Source organism: Cibotium barometz, chromosome 54 (assembly GCF_041138505.1).
Source record: "Cibotium barometz isolate CiBa-2024 chromosome 54, ASM4113850v1, whole genome shotgun sequence".
NCBI lineage: Eukaryota > Viridiplantae > Streptophyta > Polypodiopsida > Cyatheales > Cibotiaceae > Cibotium > Cibotium barometz.
The window spans coordinates 33969288-33991936 of NC_141099.1; positions in this window are offsets into that span (position 1 = coordinate 33969288).

Sequence of the window (22649 nt, forward strand, 5' to 3'; positions counted from 1 at the left end):
ATCCACGCACTGCCTGCAATCATCGCCCACACAAGACCAGCTACTCTCTCCAAAAGGCGCCCACACCAGCTAACCTTCGACTCAGCAGCTCCCACTCTCTGTATGTTGTGACCAGCAGCTTCACCAACCACCAGAGCCTTGCACAATCTCTTCACCACGAACCACTGCTCACCGCAGCATCCTCAGATATCTAGCCCAAGCCACATCACTCAATCCCTTCCAAACAACAGCCCTCTCTGCTGTTTCAATCATCAACCCTCGACCCAACAACTGCGCCCTGCGCATCCTCTCTTTCCAGCTTCCTCTGTTCAGTGTTCCCTTCACTCGTACAGGCAGCTCCCAGTCGTGAGCTCTCCATGATCACCTCCCCGACTCAGCTTCTCCTGTACAATCACAGCCCGGCCTGCTCTCTTTTCCAGCTCTGCACAGCTTCTCTCCATCTGTACTTCGACGCCAGCTTGTCACCTCTCAGTGGCTGCGCTTTCTTACCAAGTGCCCAACTGGCTCCCACACGGCTCGTAAGGATTGCCTGCAGCTTCACCAACCACCAGAGCCTTGCACAATCTCTTCACCACGAACCACTGCTCACCGCAGCATCCTCAAATATCTAGCCCAAGCCACATCACTCAATCCCTTCCAAACAACAGCCCTCTCTGCTGTTTCAATCATCAACCCTCGACCCAACAACTGCGCCCTGCGCATCCTCTCTTTCCAGCTTCCTCTGTTCAGTGTTCCCTTCACTCGTACAGGCAGCTCCCAGTCGTGAGCTCTCCATGATCACCTCCCCGACTCAGCTTCTCCTGTACAATCACAGCCCGGCCTGCTCTCTTTTCCAGCTCTGCACAGCTTCTCTCCATCTGTACGTTGGCCCCAGAGAGCCCTTCGACGCCAACTTGTCACCTCTCAGTGGCTGCGCTTTCTTACCAACTGCCCAACTGGCTCCCACACGGCTCGTAAGGATTGCCTGCAGAGCCAATACACACAACACCCACTCTTTTCAAACTAGGCGCCGACTCCCAACACTATCACTGACTACCCCGGTGCTCCCAGCTAGCTCTCGTACCAGGCCAGACCCACGTCCAGCCGTCGCCTCTGATCTCTGCCCTCTCCAGGCCTCAAGTCTTCAAAGCTACCTGCAGCACCTGAGCCTTCTATTACCAAGCGCCTGCGCCCAATCGACCAAGGCAGCCTTCTCTCTGCCTCCCACAGCTTCAACCTCTCAGCAAAGGCGACGACTCCCTTGGCTCTCCCTGGCGTCACTTTTCTGCAGCTTTGTAGCTACGCCCCAGAGGGTCCTCTCATCTGCGCCAGCCACTCTCACATGCGGCTCTCCTTTGCCCGTCTCTGTAGCGCACTCTGCCTTCTCACTATTCCCCCCAGGCACTTCCTCTACACCAGGCGCGCCCTTCTCACGGACCCCGTCACCTTCTCGAAGCGGCCATCTCCTTCCTTCTTCCAGGCGTTGAGCTGGCGGCCCACCATGCCTTCACGTGGTTATTTATTAAGTGGTCATGTGGATTATATACACATATATATATTTTTTTAAAAGCTTAATAATGGCCATACCCTCAATAACTTCTCCTTCTCCTTATACTTTCCCCAGAAGATACGGCGCCCATAATTTCTAAATAAATGCGAGAGCTGCCCACTGTCTTCATCAACATCCTTATTTCCAAATCTGCAATTGCCAGTCTCGGTGCCCTGTACTTAGCAACCACCCGCACATCACACAATTGCCATAAAACTCCAAATCTCCAGCACTTTCTCTGGAAAAAAACACGTGCAAAAACTGGCTCACGACCAAACCACTCGGCCTGTACACTTGCCAGGGCATTCAGGGCAAATTTTATTCACACACCACACGCACCATATGTACACGGACCAAAAATACCTCTCAGATTTTAGCCTGACAATTGGCCACCCAAGGCCTCGTAGAGTGAGTTGTACATTGTGAGATATTGGCCACCCAAGGCCTCGTAGAGTGAGTTTTGGGCGCCCAAGTGTGAATAAGGGCCAAATGTATATAAGGCATTTTCTCATAATGAAAAGATACAATCCCCTTTGTGCTATTGAGAGCTCTCCCTTTGTGTCTTGAGAGAGATTGGAAGAGTGAGAGCATTCTAGCATTGTGCCTCTTTCATGCTTGTGTGAGAGAGTGAGAGAGTGTAAGAGAGTGAGAGAGAGAGAGAGTGTGTGTGTGTGATTGCCCTATGTGAAGGTGTGAGAAACTCCACGATGATAGTGTGGAGGTGGAGCTTGGAGTTTGGAGTTTGGAGCTTAACAATCGAGCTTGGAGTTTGGAGTTTGGAGCTTAACAATCAAGCTTGAAGGCCTCAAGGGACTCAAGATCAAAGCATTGGTAGTACCCTATGATAGTTGTGATCTATCGCTCATCCATTAGGTGAATGTGTAGAGTTCCCTCTTGGAGGTGTGGTAGCCCATAACAAGTCTGAGCAGTTGTGTCATACTCATTGGCCAAGAATGCCTTGTTGAGAATCATAGACATGATGTGCATGAGCAAGGTGATTAGTGCTAATTTTATACTAATCTAGTGTGATTAGAGTACTAATTCTATACTAATCTAGTGTGATTAAAGTGAATTAATCTAAGGTGGATGTAATCTAATAAGTGTACTCATGTTGATGAGTAAGTGCAATAGACTCAAGCACAATTAGGTTTTATAAGATTAATACTTGTACTCATCAAGAGGCTTGAGATGTATACAAGTGATTGTGCTAATTCTATACTAATCTAGTGTGATTAGAGTGAATTAATCTAAGGTGGATGTAATCTAAGTGTACTCATGTTGATGAATAAGTTCAATAGATTAATACTTGTACTCATAAAGAGGCTTGAGATGTATACAAGTGATATGATTTCATTGCTTGAAATGGTCCCCTTTTATATGAGAAGGTACACCCTTAGGCTTGTACATCAATGTAGGATATATCCCTTTGCTCATGTAGATGCATGCTATGCTTTGCACTTTCTTGGCTTACTCAACTCACTCCCTACCGTTTTCTTATGCTCTTTGGCACCACATTTCTCAACACCCCCCCTTGGTGCCAAATCTTTGGACTACTCAAGGTGTTGTCTGGATGTCAGTTACAAAATGTTGGTTTGAATTTTTACTTTCTACATTCCCTTATGTGTTGTAACTTTGGCTCATGTGCTACCTTAGCACTTCCCCCCCTTGATGGGTAACTTGACCTATCTTTGAGTCCTAGAGGTCATCTCTAAGAGTGAGGTCCCCCCCTTGATCTATCTTTAAGGTCTAGAGGTCTCTTATAAGAGTGAGGTAACAAATTTTTAGCTATTTCTTCTACCTTGGCTACATCATCGGTGCTGCGAGAGGGTAGTTACAAGCACTTTTTGTAAGAAGTATGATTTTTTAAGAACAAATTTTTGTTTAAGAATTGGGTAGTGGTTGGTAGCTTGATGTTGCTTAGTGTTGCTGGCTCAAGATCTCCTTGCTTTTGCTTGATAAAGATCCCTTGTTGTTTCCTTTACTCTTCATGTTGATGTTGTTTCCTTCTTCACTTTGTTGACTAATTCTTGGCTCTTGGTCTTTGCTCTTTGGCTTGACTCTTGGCTCTTTGATAGCTTCTTTGGTGTGGATGTTGTTCTTCTTGTTGCCACGTGATTGGTGCTTTGATGCATTTAGTGTGGATGCCATGATGCTAGCTATGGTCATCTCATGCTCTTTTGCTTTAGAAATGCTCATGATAGTTTTTTATGCACCTTTTCTTTGCTTTTGATACTTATGCACATGTGTTTTTCCATGATGAGTTTCCCAAGGATTCCACCCTTCCCCAAATGATGCCTTGAAGTGCAAAACACTTGCAATTTGAGAAGGTCTTACCAATGAGCTTATGTTGTACTTCACTGGCAGTGTCTAATTTTGTACAAGGTTAGCAATGTGCTTTGGATGGGAAGCTCTGGGACTAATTTACTCAGTCAATAAATTTCATGGGTAATCAATTTGTGCTTCACGTAGATCATTGCACTATCGTATTTGGTAAATAAGCCAAATTTGACTGGAAAGTTAGCAAGGTGGATGCTTTTATTACAAGAATTTTAGTTCACCATTATGCACACTCCATGCAATCAGAATGCACTAGCGGATTTCCTCAACAAAATAAACATAGGAGAGTAACCTATGAGGGTAGCTGCCTGACAGTTTCCAAATGCAATCTTGTTTGTTGTTCAGTCTATACCCATGGAAAGGAATTGGTACTTTGACATGCTAGAGTTCATCCCAGAAGGGACATTGCCTGGTGACATGAGTAGAGATCAACGAACGAAACTAGCTCTCAAAAGCAAAAGGTACCTTGAGATTGCAAGAGCGTTGTACAAATAAGGAAAAAGGTACCTTGAGATTGCAAGAGCATTGTACAAATAAGGCATAGACCAAGTCGCCGATGTGTGCCAGACCATGAACAAACAGCTGTTCATAGAAGCACATCAAGGAGTGTCACGCAGACACCACTCTGGTGAAACAACAAGTAGAAAAGTTATGCAAGTCGGCTTATAGTAACTCACGGTACTTAAAGATGCATGGGATTATTTCTAGCAGTGTGATGTATGTCAGAGGATCCAATAGCCATCCGCTCTACTGATCGGATGCCTCATTAGCCAGTCCTACCACTAAAACCCTTTCAAAAGTGGGGAATGGATTTTGTAGAACTATTTAAACCCCCAACAAAGAGGACTGGCAAAACAAATACATCCTCATAGCAATTGACTACTACACTAAATGGGTGGAGGCAAAAGCCCTCAAGGATAATTCAGTTGCAATGGTAGCCAAATTCTTGTACGAGAATATCATGACAAGGTTTGGATTTCTAGTGGAGTTGGTAAGTGATCAAGGAGGATACTTCATCAATGAAGTTCAGAAGCTGACTCAACAGCATATGATATTGCACAAGAAATCAATTGTCTACTATTCGTAGTTAGGCAAAGGGTCAAGTAGAATCTACAAATCAGGTGCTGAAGCAGATCCTCCTAAAAAGAGTCAATCAGAACAGAATAGACTGGGATGAAATGCTACACTCCGCACTCTCAACGTTCCACATAGCACACAAGGTGAACATTGGGTTTACCCCATTCTCTTTGGTCTATGGTTTAGAGGCAGTTGCTCTAATGAAATATGTTGTCCCCAGCCTCAGAATAGCATTGACTGAAAGGCTCAGCCCAAAAGAATCAGTCAACCAGGGAATGTAGCATCTCATGCAGCTAGAAGAAAGTAGACTACATAGTGCATGGGTGGCAGACATCACTCAAAAAAGGAGAAAGTAATGGGGTAGATAGGAACACTAAGCATAAGATCTTCAAGGAAGGAGATAGAGTGCTACTATTCAATTCAAAGCTCAAACCACACCCAAGTAAGCTCAAAATCTGTTGGATGGGTCCCTATAAGATAGCATAATAATAAAGCTCAGGCACTACAGACACTATGTGGTGAAACACTCCCCAAGCTTGTAAATAGATTCCAACTCAAGCCCTACAAAGAAGAAAATGATAAAGGGTAGCAACCAACAAATCAAGCAGACACAGAGGTAGAAACAGCGGAAGAGTGCATGGTGATAACAATCCCCATCTACACAGTGTAACCAGATGAAGACACGTGTGGAGAACTCTAACAGGTAACATCAAACAAAGATAAAATGTATGATGAGGAGCAAAGGGGTGTATATGTGGAGCAAAGAAATGTAAATGTGGCACGTAAAACCATGCAAACACATGGGAATAATGACATTTTTAGGCGGTTACCTCGCTTTTGGGGAAATAATCATACAAAGGAGCAAGAGCCCCAAAATTGCCACCCTAATCAAGAACAACCAAACCCCACACAAACTTCCCTCACTCTCATGGAATTATTCGTGCCTTGCTCTCTTGCTATGTCCTATTGTCTTGCCATCTCCCGCTCTCTTGATATCTCCTGCCTCTCCTCCTTCTTGCAAACCTTAGCAACCAGAATTAGCCATGGCTAGTAGCATCAAGCAAGTAGAGTTTGACCACTGCAACACCATGTTAGACCCTATGTTTTAGCACGAGTGGTTGTAGAAGGTCAGATTGTACGGCTTCACGGAGCAAAGAACTAGACAAGTATGTAGGAAAACCTAGAAGTAAAGGTGTCGCTAGCATATTTGACAAAGAACAACACAGTGAAGATGAAAGCGTGCAAGGCAATGTCAGTAACACCATAAAATATTGCCAAAGCATTCAACCTTCCTACTACAGAAGGCATCACCAACGTCGACTCTTATGATGCAGACATCAAAGAGGAGCTCTCCAAAATCGGTAAGGAATACTATCTCAACATGCAAAAGCAATTTAGATTCTATATGGATATGATCTGTTTGCTCTGCCAAGAACACCAACATTAGCAAAACCAACTACAGGAAGCAACAAAAACAGACAGAAGGTGAATTGGGCAGCGATGGTGACTAAGAACACATGTAGCAGTAAGCTCAAAAAGCTTACACTATCAAGAGGTTACACAAAGGTGGCAAGTCACTTGAGAGCTTTGGCACAATTGGGTGATTTGGAGAAGGATAACTCAGCCTACAATTTGATTGGTCTTAGCACATCACCACTCTCAAGGTAAAGAAGCAAAAGGAGGCCCAAGCAAACAAGGAGCAGCAGAACCAATAACTTGAAGAAATAGGCAAAAATCTAGTGATATGAGGATTGTCCCCTATCATCAAAGAAGAACCAATAGAAGAGATGACACAGGAGGAAATCCAACAATCACCACCAACATCAAAACTGAGGGAAAGGCTAAAACAAGATGATGTTGCCACAATTGGTTACTTCTTGCTTAGCCAAGATATGAACAAGTTACCAACAACAAGAAAGAAACGGTTTTTCCACATGTGGACTATCGTGTATCATAATCACTTGCCCAGTGGAATTAGAGAAGTGGAGTATCGTGTATCATAATCACTTGCTGCCCAGTTAGAATTAGAGAAGAACTACAGTTCTAAATCACCCCCCTTGGTATAGAACAATCTAAGGTCTTGAGTGCCTTGTAAGTAACTTAACTGCCTCTGCTGCTACTACTGCCAATGCTTAGTGCTTGGGAAATGCATAACTTTTAAAGCCATGAAAGACCAAATTGAATTTATGGTCATGAGTTGCACAAATATATAAGGTATCCAAGAGCTTGATCATAAGTGGTTATATCAAATGGTTCTTCGTTGGGATCCTATAGATTGGCTTTAAACTAGGTTCCATTGGTGTAGAGATTGGTTTACAACTTTCCATATTGAACCTTTTGAGCGGTGCCTTGATGTACTTAGATTGCTTAATGACTATACCATAATCTTGCTATATAAACTACATACACAAGTAGTAGTGCAAAAGACCAAGATCTGACATCTCAAAATTTTAGGTGAGGTCAACCTTGAATGCTGTAATCAAATTCTCATTGGTTCCTATCAACAACATGTTATCAACAACAAGCAAATCCTACTTGTCCTTTTTTTACATATAAGTGCTTTTTGTAGGACTATTTTGAAATCCTTATCGAGCCAAGTAGGCATGAATCTTTGGTATACCAAGCCCTAGGGGTTTGTTTCAAACCATATAAAGCTTTCTTACACTTGTATACCTTCTGTTCTTGATCGAATTGTTGGAAAAATCCAACTAGATGACTCACATAAACTTCTTCCTGTAAATCACCATTCAAAAATGCTATTTTGATGTCCAATTAGTGCACTTTTTCATCCATAGTGGTGGGCTACCAAAGGAGTAGAAAATCAAGTTTAGTCTTGAATCTATCTATAGATCCATTAGTGCACTTTTTCATCCATAGTGGTGGGCTACCAAAGGAGTAGAAAATCAAGTTTAGTCTTGAATCTATCTATAGATCCATTAGCCTTTCTCTTGACTTTGTAAACCCACTTAGTACTAATTGCATTTTTACCAAGAGGTAAATCCACTAAATCTTTTTTGAATGGCTTGAATTTCATCTTATATGGCTTTAACCCAATTTGGATCTTGAGAAATATCTACTAAAGAGATGGTTTTAGCACCGGATTTAGTTATACTCTACAAAGGAGCAAACAATTTTCTATCCTTGCTGCAAGGTGCTTCTAACCCATTTAGGCATAAGACTAGACTCATTGATTAGTGATCTTTCAAAATATACTGCGTCTTCAAGAGTTCAGATTTAATGCATCTTCAAGAGCTGATCAATATTTGGTGCATCATTTTCTTGAGCATTTCCCCCTTGCAACAAATAAGGCAAAATTTGCTCAGTAGCAATAGACGCTGGCAAAATCACCAACAAACCATCAAACATGTTCGAGGAACTGGCATAGGTATGTTTGTTGAATTCCATCATAGGATAGACACAATCCTCAACAAAGAGAACATATGTCCCTATACTGATAATGATTTTCTTGGTAAGAGGATTATAGTGTAGAAATGATAGTCTTTGGTTTTTGAACTATAGCCAATAAAATGCATTTCACTACCTTATTATCAAGCTTAGTCTCGCATTATGCTAGCACATGGGCATATGCCAAACAACCAAAAACACGCATGTGTTCAACCTTAGGTATTTTGTTGAACTAAGCTTCATAATAAGGAGTGATGGTTTTCAAAGCTTTAGTGGGGCTCCTGTTCAGTACATAGGTAGCACAAAGAACTACTTCCATCCAAAACTTGTGTGGAAGCTATTGACCTTTAACCATGCATCTAACCATCTCCATGAGAGTCATGTTTCTTCTCTCAGCAACATGATTTTTCTGTGGTGTATAAGGAGTTGTACATTGATGTGCCTAATGCCTTTTTTTGTTAAAAAGTCTTTAAAAGAATTAGACAAATATTTCCCCTTCTATCAGTAAAGAGGGTTTGGACCTTCAAACCAATTTCATTCTCAACCAAAGCAAGAAAGTGCTGGAAATGAGAAAATAACTCTGATTTTGCTTTCATGGGGTAGGACCAATCAAATTTACTATAATCATTGATGAAGGTCACAAAGTAAAGATTTCCTTCCAAAGACAGAGGCTGCAATTTGTGGTTAGCTCTATCTACTGCATTCTTTGGGAAAGAGGTTGGCATGACATTTTTCTATATCCTTCACAAACATATCTGGGTGAGAGATTAAATTGAGGCAGGTCCTCTAACATCTCATGTTTCTACAAAAGCATTAAACCACCAACAAATGTATGGACAAACCTAGCATGCCATAATTGGGCATCTTTCATTACATTTGAAGTGTCAGACAAGCATCATCACACTTGTTATACATGTCCAATTTGTACAAACCATGGCTGAGAGTTCGAGTAAACACAATTTGTCTATTATGTTCTCTATCACACAGACAATGCACTTATCATCTACAAATTCAACATTAAGACCCCTCCTTGCTAGAATGGACAATGAAAGTAGATTCTTTTTTATACCTTAAACAAAAAGTACATTTTGAAGATAAAGATCCTCTCACCACTAGCAGTAGTAAGGAAAATCTCACCAATACCTTTAACTAGATAGGAAGCATTGTTGGCAGGCATAATAATGTGACCATCTTGCACAAATTCCATATTATTGAGACTAACAAATTCCATATTATTGAGACTAACAAATTCCATATTATTGACTAAACTTCTTTGAGAAGTAATGTTCTTGGAAGAACCACTATCAAGATATCAATTATCTGAAGCAATTGCACTGAGAAGTAATGTTCTTGGAAGCATCACTGTCAAGATACCAATTATCTAAAGTAATTGCACACTGAGAAGTAATGTTCTTGGAAGCATCACTGTCAAGATACCAATTGTCTGAAGCATTGAGACGAATCCTGGTCAGATTAAAGCTACAAATAGTCATAAGTGAGAAGTCTTGAAGGCCAAGATTTGCAGAGACCTCTTTCTTGGCACTCTGGTTGTCTAAGGTAGAATTGGTAGAACCTTCGTTAGATTCCTTTTTCTTATTTTATTTAGCATGCAATTTATAACATTGTTCAAGTGCATGGCCATGCTTCTTATAATACCGACGAGTAATTATTGTAATCATTCCTAGCCCTTAGAAGATTGGCCTGAATTGTTTTTTTACCTAGAACTTCTCGCGTTTGGTAACAAGAGCCAGATCACTACTAGAACTAATAGATGCATGCTCTTGGTAGGTAAGAAAGAAAGCCAGAGTGAGGGATAAAAACCTAGATAAGATTCATGCAAAGAGTTAAGGTTGATGTTAACCATTCCTTGTTAGGAATGATCTCATCAATGTTAAGAAGTTGTTCTCTTAAGTCCTGCAACTTGGTTAAGTATTCATTCATGGACCCCTTCTCCTACATTTTCTCATTATCAAGTTGCCTTTTGAGAAAAGTAACTCATGTAGCCTGATACATAGTCTTTAAAGTGTCCCAAGCAAGTTTAGATGTTTTGCAATAAGAACAAATATGAGGAATAATTGCTCTTTTAATAGATAAAGCAATTAATGCCAAAGTACCTCGCCATCCAATTTCCACTCAATAATATCTCTTCTAACATTTCACTTGCATTCATGGTATACTCTTTCTAATTTGGGTTTCATGAGTACCTTGCCATGCAATTTCCACTCAATAATATCTATTTTGACATTTCACCTACATACATGATGTAAAAACTACCTTCCAAAAAGATAATTTGCAACATGGTAGGAAGGCGTTAAAATGCCGAGGCACTTAGAATAATAACCATTGAATGAAATTAAAACCAGATTTGATATTTTCTTCTTTTTGCCATATGGAACTCTTTTAACATGGATTCGCCTAAAGGTCCATAGAACTTTTGCGATTTGCTTCTGTTCACATAAGAATCAAATGGAACTCCATCTAATATTTCCAGCCTTAAAAATCCAGGGTTTGTTAATGCAAAAATATGAAAGGGTCCCATACCCATTAATTTGAACTTCCTTTTGTTCTTTTTGACTGTGTATATGAGTACTAGGTCTTCTTCCTTAAATTCACATTTAACTAGTTATCATCGAATAAACCATGTCTTTTTGGGGAAGCTTCTCCACGTAACTCCACATAAAGCCCATTTGGCCCATAGCCTTATCTTGTCTAGTTTTTTTAACTGAATTATGAATTAGTATTTCTAAAAGCTCATGGCCTTCAAGCCCTAATTTAGTTGTTCTAACTGAACTAGTCTTTCTGAAAGCTCATGGCCTTCAAGCCCTGATTCACTTTGTTATAACTGAACTAGTCTTTTTGAAAGCTCATGGCCTTTAAGCCCTACACCCACTACTACTTTGAGAGATGGTACTATAAGTTCCATGGGCATCATGGCCTTATCCACTATTTTGTATGTAGTCTTATAAGACTAGAGAGCTAGTTAGCTACTTTCATACTGTTCCTCATTTACAATCTTTGTCAATATGGTGCATTAGATTTTTCTAGTGCTTTTGTCTTGTTTATTGGCTTGTAGATAGTATGGAGAGGGCTTAGCCCAGAGAGTAGCTACTTTTGCTTTGAGTCATTCCGTTTCTCATTCATAATCTTTATCAATATGGTGCATAAGATTTTGTTAGTGCTTTTGTCTTGTCCATTGTCATGTAGATAGTATGGAGAGGATTTCTAGTGAATTCCCAAGAATTTCAGCCCAGTAGAAACTTTATCACTTCATTAAGGAAAATTTTTCACTTCATTAAGGAATTGAGTTCCCCTGCTTCTCATCACTATTTCCAACGGACAACCATATCTTGAGATGATGCATTCATAAACAAAATTAGATGCACTTTGTGCATCAAACTTAACATGGCTTTCGCTTCCACCCATTTTAAACAATAGTTTTTGCTTTAGCACACTGATTAGACCCACAAAGTCTAGTTCCCATTTTTGAAATACTTATATGTTAGTAAGAGGCATGCGATCCTTATTGTGAGCAATGTCAAACCTATGGCACTCATCATATCATTTAACAAATTGAGTAACAACAAATAGGGTGGTGGGCCACCACCATAGGCCAGATTGAAGAATTTTTTTGGCCATAGTATCTACTTTGAAATTCCCTCCTACAATGCCACAATGTGCATCCTCAAGTATAGATACATATTCAAATTCTAGGACACATCTATAGAGGACTTTGTTCTTGCCTAACTTTAAAGTTGCCTTGAGATTAATTGAAAAGGTGCAGCTAGGCGGATAAGTTTCCAAACTTTATCATTAGGAATATCAGGATTGGTTGGTAGACTATTGGTCAAAAAGGCTACTATATCCAAGCTCCATTTCGGAACTAAGTCGATTTGAAAAAGAGGAGTATATGTAGAAGATCATCATCGACCCCCACTAGAGGTTCTCCATCGTCGACCTTTGATAATAAGTGATTGGCATGAACATAGGTAGTTCCTTTTCTCATAGTAAACAGTGAAATTAAATTCCACCAGGATACAGAGCCACCTGGGTTGATGCATCTAGTGTGGTACAAGGTTTGTTTACTAGATAAAGAAGAGCTTGGTGGTCAACAAAGAACATAAATTTGTTTGCCAACAAATAATATCAAAATATTTTTATTGCATAAACCATTCCCTTTCTATGGTGGTGTAATTTTTTTCTGTGTTATTAAGTTGTCTACTAGCAAAAATTATAGGGACATTAATGTTAGTGTTTGCTAGGCTAATACACCCAATAGAAAATGTTGAATCATCCATGTAAACATGGAAGATCACATCCTATTTAGGTGCTCTAAGGATTGGAGTTGTTGCTATAAGATTATGGCATTCACATTAGTCCATACAAAAATAATTAGGAGTCTATATCAAGGACGAGTGATGTCGACTACATGAAAATGAATCTTCGATACATGTTCCATAAATCTTTGGACTCCTTTTGCAATGGTAGGGGGTGGTATTTCCAAAATTACTTTGATTTTTTCTTCATCAATTGGAAATACCATTTCTCGATATAATATAGCCTAAGATCACACCATGCTTTACCACAAATTGAAACTTTTTTAGATTCAAAGAGATTCTATAGAGCCTCCATCTTAGGAATACTTTTCTAAGATTATCCAAATGTTCTTTCCAAAGAGATGCTATAGCTAGGTCATCCATAAAAAAGCCAAAAAAAACTTCTGAGATAATATCCTTAAATGCTGCACACATCAATCTTTGGATAGTGGCTGGGGCATTGGTTAAGCTAAAAGGCATAAATTTATACGTATTTATGTGTCCCACTCCATAATAAATGCTGCTTTGTGTTGGTCTGCATGGTCAATTTGAACTTGCTTATAGTTGAAAAGCCATCCAAGAAGTTGTAAGCTTCTTTTCCAACCACTCTTTCTGACACATGTTCTATAAAAGGCAATGGATAGTGGTTCTTTATAGTTGTTGCATTTAGCTTCTTGAGGTCTACACACACTTTGAGTTTTTTAAAGGGAGAGACCCATTCTATGTGTTCAATGTTGTAAATATACATTGGTTTAGGGTCCTGAGTAGGCTCAGTAAGATCAACTCGCTTAACCTTAGTGGTCCTACATAAGATGGTCTAGAACTTTCTTCCTTGATCCTTTTTTCCCTTTCGCCAAATATATTGTGCTCTCGTCAATTGTAATTTTGGAAACACTCAAGTATTCTGGACACATTATCTTCCAGTTCTTCTTCTTCCCAAGTTTTCTTTTTGGTATCTTTCTTAGCCTCTTTTAGAACTTTATTTTTTTATTTGCGAGTTGATCTATACAACTTTTTAGAAAGGAACATCTTCCAAGTCTCTCTCCTTTGGGGTATCTACTTCCTAAAGAGGGTCCATCATTTAGATAGGAGTTGTACTCTTCCACTTCTCACCTAGAGTTTTGGGTGATCTTGTCAAAAAATTTGATTTCCCCCACATATTCCAAATGTTCCTCACCTCCAATTTGGGCGGGGTGTTGGAGCTTTCACCTTAATGGTGGTATGTTTCTTATTTTTCCCAATTTCTTTCTGGATTTTCTTATCTTTCCGAAAAGAATATCATTAGAGTCATTCTCATTAGATGATTTGGCCTGTGGCATATCTTCAAAAGATGAGGCACTTAGCATGTAAAGGGATATCTCCTCTTCTTTAGCATTCTTAAATTTAGATCCAACTTTGTGTTGGACTACATCCAAAGAAGCCAATAACTACATCTAATTTTCACAATAAAATGGATCTAGGATTGAAGTCATCGGCCCCAACTTTTTTAGGATTTACATCAAGGCTGTCATCTATGATCTCCTCTTTCTCTAGTTAAGATCTGAGATCTTACTTTTGCACATTATCAGCCTATGTTTGCCAGCCAGTTCTTTAGGTCCCACCAGTTTGCGGCGTCTATCGGGCAGCGCAGCCAGCAAACAAGCTACTTTAGAGGTTGATCAGAATGATTGATGGAGGGGTGGGGGTGGGGGTGGCCGAGTGTTGTCTGAGAAGTTGCTATTTAATCTTCCACCAGTGCATGTCTGCTACCTGGAGATCACATCCTAAGCTTCCCCTATTATCACGGGGCTGTATTGTATCAAAAACTCTATTTGTATTAGCATGTGCAACTTGATAATTTAAAGAATGAAATAATAATTTGGCAGATATGTGTATCTGCTTGTTGCATTCCAACTACTGCATATATGTGTATCTGCTTGTTGCATTCCAACTACTGCAGTGCATCTTCATCTTCATCGTGGAGGTCTAGTTCAGCTTCAAACTCATCTTGCCCTGTAGTAGCGATGCGCACCATTATTTTGGATTCACCTAATGAAGATCCGGCGGTTTGGGATGGATCTTTCCTCTAGCTTATATTTACTGAGAAATCCATTTAGCCTGGAGGGGTTTATTGGCAAGTCCCATCTCTCTTCCTCATATTGCTATTTGAACTTAGAAAGCGAGTAGGCAACATATTCCAGATTTTGTGCTCTAGCCTTCAATTGCTCTGTTGCATGTGCCTGCTCTGCTATCTTTGCTTGGCCTCTTGTAGATTTACTGGTAGCTGCTACTAATGGAGAATGCTTACTTGTAGATTTACTGGTAGCTGCTACTAATGGAGAATGCTTACTTGATTAGTTGTACCATCTGATAAAGTTGATGACCTCATCTGCTTCTTAACTATCAGTAGCTCTTCATGCAGCTTTTGTTGTTTACTTTGCTCTTGTATGAGCTGTATTTGTATGCATTGCAGCTCTCCTGTTCTATTTGATTTACCTTGGCCAACATTGTATCCCTTAGCTGAATTCCTATGTGTAACTCTATCAGTTTCTTCCTGAAAAACTTTATCATATGTTATAGTTTTTCTTGTTGCTTGTCGACTTCTTCCTTAGCTCCTGTTGAGTTTCCTGCCAACTGGAAGGTCAGCTTGGAGTTTTCTTCTTTCATACTGTTTAGCCTCTTGTAACTTCTTTGCACTAATGGTTTCCTGATGCGTTGCTCTGCTGTGCTTGTCTTTTGTTGTGGGACCTTGTCTTTTGTTGTGGGACCTTGTCTTTGGGGGGGCGTTTCTCCTCCATGGCCTGCTCTTCTAGCTGAATTAGCTTGGTTTTTTGTTTGTCTAGCTTTGTATAAGCATGGGTGATTCCCTTGTTTGTGTTTTTGAACGCTTCCTCGAGCTCTAGCATGGTAGTCTGTCAAGCTTTATTTTCATCTTGTTGTATGGCCATTCATTTCTCTAAGATAATGATTTGTTCTTTTAGCTGGGATGGTGTCATCTGATCTATGGTATGCGTAGTCTTATGTGTCCAAGGCTTACTACTACAAGTGCCCGCAACCTTGACTAAAGTGCTCACACATACATCTACCACGTGGCCTACATCATCGGTGGCCTACATCATCGGTGGCTCTCAGAGGTGGTTTTACTTTGTTTGGGACAGGTTACATTGGGTTGTGGGGTCTCTCTCTCTCTCTCTCTCTCTCTCTCTCTCTCTCTCTCTCTCTCTCTCTCTCTCTCTCTCTCTCTCTCTCTTAGAAAAGATGATCCGACTCCACTTCCTTTGGAGCCTCCATGAAGTTTGCCGATGTCGTTCCTTCTCCACTGGGTTTGCTGTAGCAGTCTCTTGCCATGTGGCTTGGCTTTCCACAATTGTGGCAAGGGAAGGTCCTTCCTCCTACTCTGCCTCTTCCTCGTCCTCATCCTCGAGAGAATCCTCCTCAGGTGAAGAATGCTTTTTCTTCTCCTGCTGTTGTTGAGTCGAGCCATTTCTTCTCTTTGCCTCTGCTCTCTTGCTCTAGTAGAGCTCCTTCTATCTCGTGTAGCTTCAATTCAGATACATTCTTTAGTGTTGCTACAATATTTTCATATTCACCTTTGTCCACACTCTTCAGCAGCACTGCTAGTGCCTCATCATCTTCTACCTTTTTGCCAATAGCTGCTAGTTGTTGCTTAATGCTTTTATATCTGTTCAAGTGTGTGATTAAAGGTTCACTTTCCTTCATATCCAATTTGTAGAATTGCATTAACAGATTTATCTTTGAATTTTTAGCTTGTGTGCCAAATAATTTATTGAGTTCATCCCATGCATCTTTTGCCCATTGTATCCCTGTGATGTGATGAATGACTTCATCATTTAAACTGAGTGTAATAAGTCCCAATGCTTTTTCATTCCTACTCTTCCACTCATTTTCCCCTCTCACCTCTGGGCATTCATCTCTTCCCTCAACTAGCCCCCACAGATTTTTCCTCATGAGCAAATACATGGTTTTTGTCTGTGCCATGTGTAAAACTGCTCCCCATTAAATTTGGCTATCTCTTGTGCTGTACTCATGATGATGTGAAGGGGGTCTTACCTCTTGATCCAATTTCAAGATTTAAAGGCAGTGTCTACCCTTTTTACAGCTCAATCTGGTGTTTAAGAGATGATTACAAACAGATTTATCAGCATAAAATCACCAAAAATTACATTAAATCAAGGGTAACCAATTTGTACGGAATGGTTAGAGTATCAAACCAACTCCGAATTGAAATTTAAAGTTATAGGGATCTGTGTCTAAAATTAATTTGAACCCTCAATTACACCAAAATATAGTGATTATCATCACTGATTAATCTATTGATTAGCAAATTAATCCTCTATTTTGTGTGCAGAAAAACAAAGTATGCAGGGAGTCCAGATCTGGGGCCTTAGACTTCAAATGAGCTCAAATCCTTTCAAGGCCATCAATAGCAATTAGTCTAGTAGAGGATTAAGCCAAGAAACACAAGATTTGACCAAACATTAAATGCTTAATCTCTATTTTACCAAAGTCACTTGTAGATTTGATGAAGAGCTTGGATGTCACTGTAAACTTGATCAAATCAATTTCTGACTTCACCAGCTTGTAGAGCATGCTTGAAAACCCCCGGGGCTAAGAGGAATTAGGCTGATTTGATTTGATGAAGTAGAGATCTTTGATTTGCTGCAGAAAAACGGCGCCCACTAATCAGTGAATTTTCGGAGTTCTATGCGACGGTTTGACGTTCTGTCTTGATGGGCTGAATTGTGTGGATCATGGCTATATATGTGGCTAGAAGCAATGGACCTAATGTTGAGCATGGAGGGAGATCAAGCCCCACCACCAACTGGGGGTGTAGAGAATAGTTGAAAAAGAGGGAAAATTTATAATTAGCTACTAATCCTAATTAGCAAAGTGATTAGCAAGATAATGGGCTCACAAATTAGGCTAGGCTCTGATACCATGTTGAAATTACAGCAATGTGATGAGCTATGGTGGATCAAATGCTAGAATCAACATCATTAACAAAGTGATTAGATGATAATTAAGACGTGATTAGTGATTAACTAATAGCTTAATGTAGGCATGGATAATAAAAAACCAGCAAGTTCTCATTAGGCCAATTCCTCAATTTATAGAGTTTACATCCAAGCATCTAATCCCACTGATTTCTCCTTGGTTCACTCCACCTCTTTTGCTTGATTCTCTCCACCTCTTTTGATTGATTCTCTCCACCTCTCCTAGAATATCTCCACACTTCCTAAATCTTCTCATGCTACCCTTGATTCTCTCCCAGTAGATTCTTCTCACCTTTTCACAGGTTCTTTCACATTTACACATTCTCTTTTACAGCCTCTAACCAAGGGCTTGTTCCCGCACACACCCTATTCACTTGTATATTTCAACAATCCCATGGGTTGAGGCATTCTCGCCAATGTCTGACACAATTATCTAAACCGCTTTGATCTTAACGTGTACAAGTTGTTGGATAGTGAAGGTGAGAACCATGACTATGAGCCTAATGACTCAAAGGGTTAGATTCATATCTTGGAAACCATGGACACTCTTCCATAACCCTTTTAGGAGAAAGAGTGACTTTGAACCAAGAGTAGCTAGTGATTCATCTAGCGAGGACTCCTTTGTGAACGGATCAACTTCCACATTGCCCACAATCACCCAACGAGAAAACTACATAGAAAGCCTAAGAAGGATCTTCATTGGCTTTCCTACATTGTGGATGTGGATTCACATGATGAGACCTATACCAAAAAATATGAAGCTGACTTGAATAAGATTGCCCTTCAAGCCACAACAGTGGCCAATAAAGTTGACGAGGAGCCTATAAGCTCTGAGCAAGCCAAGCTATATAGCCATTGGACAAAAGCTTATGCTTGAGTGCTTTCATTCCTATAATATTAGCAGGGATAGAGTGATACACGATGAGAAGGTTCAAAGAAGCCCATTCGGAGAGGCTTATGCCTCATATAACGGCTCCTATGTGCATTTGTTGTGCTTCTTGGGAGTTCATCTACCTAGAAGAACCATGTATAGGTTGCATGGTCTAGTGTTTATACCAATTCCATCAATTTTTTATACTTTGGTTTTTTCTCTTTCTTTTCAAAATTAAATGTCATTTAGAGTCTTCTTCTTCGGTATTTGTCTCTTAGTTTGCATTTACCTTATTGTTGAGACATCGAGCTCAACTAGTGTGGATATGAACGATACACCTAGATGATAGCTCTACACTTGCACTACTGACATAGTTGGTGAGATTATGGTTGATATGCTTTATAGGATGTGTGAGATAGCCACTTTGGTCTACTAGACTTATGGCATAGTTATGGTGGTAGCTCATATAGTTCACACTATAGATGTTGTATGTTTTAGTAGTTGAGTACTTTTCCTTAGAGTATGTATCTTATGGTTGCAGAGAAGTGATGATACTGAAAAATTCAGCCATCCATCTCTCTCTTGTGTGCTTGTTTATTATTGTGTATGTACGTGTGTGTGTGTGTGTGTGTGTGTGTGTGTGTATGTGTGCGAAGAAAGCTTACAAAGGAGCTCAATCTCACCCACTCCCTCACATTCTTCTTATGGTATCAAAGAGGCAAAGCAAGTGGCAAGCAAAGGAAGTGATACATGGGTATGGGTAACTCTATATGTTTCCCTTTGATTGAGAAGGAAAGGCGCAAAGGGCTTATCTATCATTATTTTGGCCATTTGGAGTCTTTTCAAACCCTATTTTGACCCTGCAAAACACTTTGAAGAAATGTTTATAGTGACGTTTTCTAGGTATGCAGTGTTTCTTCACACAGACTATTGTGTCTAGCAACTGATTTGAAGTGCCTACGGAGATTTTAGGATTTGCACATGTATGGTAGATGTAGTTTATGTGATTGGTTCATATAAAGTGGTTGTATAACATGTATTGATGGTAACTGTGTATGTATTTATCATATAGATTATTGGAGATTGCAAGATTGTTGTGAGTACAACAAAGTTGGCACAATGTAAGCACGCATGAAACGAAGGCTATAATATTTATACATGATATAAGTATGATTATAGACATTGATATTTGGCATAAATGTATTGGACATGACAATATTTAGCGAGCGACTAAAGCCCAAAGTATTATTTAAGGTTTGCCAAAGTTCAAAGTGGATGGAATGCACAGAGAGTATGTGCAGCTTACCAATTGGGTAAGCAAGTTAAGCATGCATTTTCACATGATAAGCATGTAAGTCCTGAATGTGGTGCATTCTGATATTTAAGGCCTTACAAAGATGGCATCAATCAGAGAACGCCAAAATTATGTATCTTTCATTGATGATGACCACAATAGGAAAGTGTGGATGTATTTCATGAAAGAGAAGATTCATGAAAGAGGAAAGTGAAGTGTTTACTCACTTTCATGAAAGAGAAAAGTGAAGTGTGTACTCACATTGAGAGCTTCAAAGCTATGGAAGAGAAAGACAAAGGTATGCACATAAAATGCCTGAGGTCAAAGGGTGGGGGAGAATATTTTTATACAGTGAATTTAGTGACTATTTGAGCATGGGGATAAAGAGGTAATTAGATGGTGGGGGATAATATTTCTATAATATTTGAGAGCATGGGATAAAGAGTCAGTTTACACAGTTTACATGCAGGTATAATGAATTTTGATTATTTGAGGTGAGATGGTGGGGGAGAATTTTCTACAATGAATTCAGTGATTATTTGAAAGAGCATAGGATTACAAGGCAAATTATATGTAGGTACACCTCATAGAAAAATGGGGTTGTAAAGGAAAAACATGCATATTACAAAAGTTACAATGAATGAAAAGAGGAATGTCTCATTATTTTTGGGCTGAAGTAGTAGCAACTACAGTTTACATCATGAACATATCGGTTGCAATAGTTCATAGAATGATACCTAAACAAAAGTTTGTTGGTAGAAAACCTGATTTGGCACACTTGAAAGTATTTGGGTGCATTATGTATGCACATGTACCAAATGAGGTGAGAAGTAAGTTGGATCCCAAGGTGGAAAAATATATATTCATTAGTTATTCCCTTGAGTAGAAAGTTTATAAATGCAATAGCCCCGCTACGCGTGAGCAGGGATGTTGTGTTTGATAAGATGAGTATATTCCAGTGAAAGATTCTATAGAGGTTGATGTAAAGAATCATACCAACACCTATATAGGGAATCCTATTGAAATAGGGAATGGGAAGGAATTTCTTGGTTCTAAAGCCAACTTTTTCCTACTATCTAGATAATTGCATTATCTATGTAGTCCTTCCTTCTTGAGCTAGGAAATCCAGCTTTAATCTAGGAAGTATTTCAATTACTATATGGAGAATGCTTTCTCAATCTAGGAAATGTACTTGTGATTTAGGAAATTCCAAGAAGCCATATAATTCCCATACAGATATTTTCTCTTAATATAAGAAGAATTCTAATTCCTATATGGGGGATGGTTTAAGAAATCTTCTATTCATGAAGGCGTTTATGGGTGATTTCAGTGTGTGCAGTCTTAAATACTAAGCAGCAATCACATGCACATAGTGGACCAAGAGAGTCTTGTAGCAAAACAGGTCTATTGTGAGATCTTGGTCTTGACTCTCTTGGTCTATTTAGTGGACTAGGAGACTACTATAGCAACACGTCTATTATGAGATCTTGGTCAAGTAAAGTTGAGGTAGAATGCTATAGGTATTTTGTTGTATCATGTGGTGGTACTATAGGTCTGAAAATTTAGCAACATATATCACAAAAAGTGAAAAGAAAAGGTGGATCGACCTTGTATAATGCTGATGTTTCGGTAGGTCACTCCTTTGTTGATGACGATAGTGGCTCAAAACAGAGCCTTGATGACGAGGAGTTTGGGATCTTGACTATTGTTACACCTGGAGTACAAAGAACCAAAGTAGTGTTGAGAACACATGGTAGCGATCTAGGTGTAATAGCCACATAACCAGTGGAGATAGGTTGAGACATGATGGGTATACAAGCCATCAAATACATACATGGTCAAAGCTATACAAAAGGACAGCTCACATGTTTGAGACATGGGATTTGGTGCCTTTGTCTAAGGAAAATAAGGCAATTGGATATAAGTGGGTCTACAAAGTGAAGCATAATTAAGATGGTTTTGTTAACAGGTACAAGGCAAGATTGGTGCCAAAGGTTATGTATATACATGTAAAGAATGCATTTGTACATGGGTGACTTACAACATGAAGTTTACATGGTGCAGTCACTATGATATGAGCATCGTATACACCCAGATTTTGTTTGTAGGTTGCAGAAAGCCTTGTATGGCTTAAAGCAAGCACTTAGAGAATATAGTCAGATAAGTATTATATTTGATTTTATATATCCAATGCTTACTCTATGTGAGAAAGACTGACAAAGGGATTGTGCAGGTGGTCATCTATGTTAATGACTTGATCGTCACATGTGACAGTGATGATGCCATTCATGAGATGAAGATGCTTCTTAAGAAGTAAGATTTTGGGTGAGATGTGATACTTTCTAGGTATAGTCACATGACTTGATCGTCACATGTGACAGTGATGATGCCATTCATGAGATGAAGATGCTTCTTAAGAAGTAAGATTTTGGGTGAGATGTGATACTTTCTAGGTATAGAGGTGATTAGATCACACGATGGGATTTGGCAGGCAACATGCTTTGGACATGCTACCCAAGTATGGGATGATAGGGTTTAAGCCAATCTCAGTGCCGTTGTTTGGAGTAGAACATGAGGTTGTCTACATATATAGATGATCTCTTGGAGTACCCTACAATGAAAAAGACACTGAAAAATTCAGCCATCCATTCCTCTCTTGTGTGCTTATCTATTCTCGTGAGTGTGTGTGTGTGTGTGCATGTGTTCGTTCTCATGTGTGTGTGTGTAAAAAAGAAAGCTTGCAAGGAGCTCAAGCTCACCCACTCCCCCTCATTCTTCTAATACCTGGAGGAACCGTGCATTAGTTGCTAGGTATAGGGTTGATACCAAT